Below are 731 nucleotides of genomic sequence, written 5' to 3'. Positions count from 1 at the left end.
CCCCTCGGTATGGTACGGTATGGGTGGGGGGAAAGCAACGTAGCATTCCCCCCCCCCCGCCCCCAACTGAAATATTCCCTTAGCTGCCATGTGGAAGTCAAAATCACTGCCTTTCTGTGCTGCTGTTAGCAGCGGAGTTGAAAGGTGTGCGCTGGGTGTTATCACTTGGCTAACGGTTCACTGCCTTACCTCTAGTGAAGGTGGCTGTGAGTCGCAAATCAAAAGACCATGGATCAGCCCGAAAGAACATACCAAAGGAGAAAGCCTTCCGATACCGATGGCACTGATATTGATGCGGTTGCGCGGTTCCTCAAAAGTCCACTGCTGCCTTACAGATCGCACTCGGTTGTGCAAGTTCGAACAACAAACAATGACAGAGATATCACTCGCATCGCAGCCCGTTGCAACTTCAAGATACAGCCCTAGCCGGTGAAGCGGATTCTCTGTACTGGCTTAGTGAAAAGGTGGACAATAAACTAGTTGGTGCTTCCCCAACAATCGTTAGACTGGCTGTTGAAAACAACCTTGAAACCTCTAAAACTAACAAACAAAAATAGTCAGCTTTCTAGGGAGTAGATGTAAATTCACGTGCCGCCGAGTAGCACCACTATATCGATTCGCTAAAGGGTTGATTTCGCTTTCGAGGACTACAGCGACAATGTAGCCATAATCATATTCCAGCCGCTGCAAACTATGTTCCGTCACGAAAAGACTGGACCTTACCGTGGTGT

Source organism: Opisthorchis viverrini (assembly GCF_000715545.1).
Source record: "Opisthorchis viverrini unplaced genomic scaffold opera_v5_468, whole genome shotgun sequence".
Taxonomy (NCBI): Eukaryota; Metazoa; Platyhelminthes; class Trematoda; order Opisthorchiida; family Opisthorchiidae; genus Opisthorchis; species Opisthorchis viverrini.
This window is presented reverse-complemented; position numbering follows the sequence as displayed.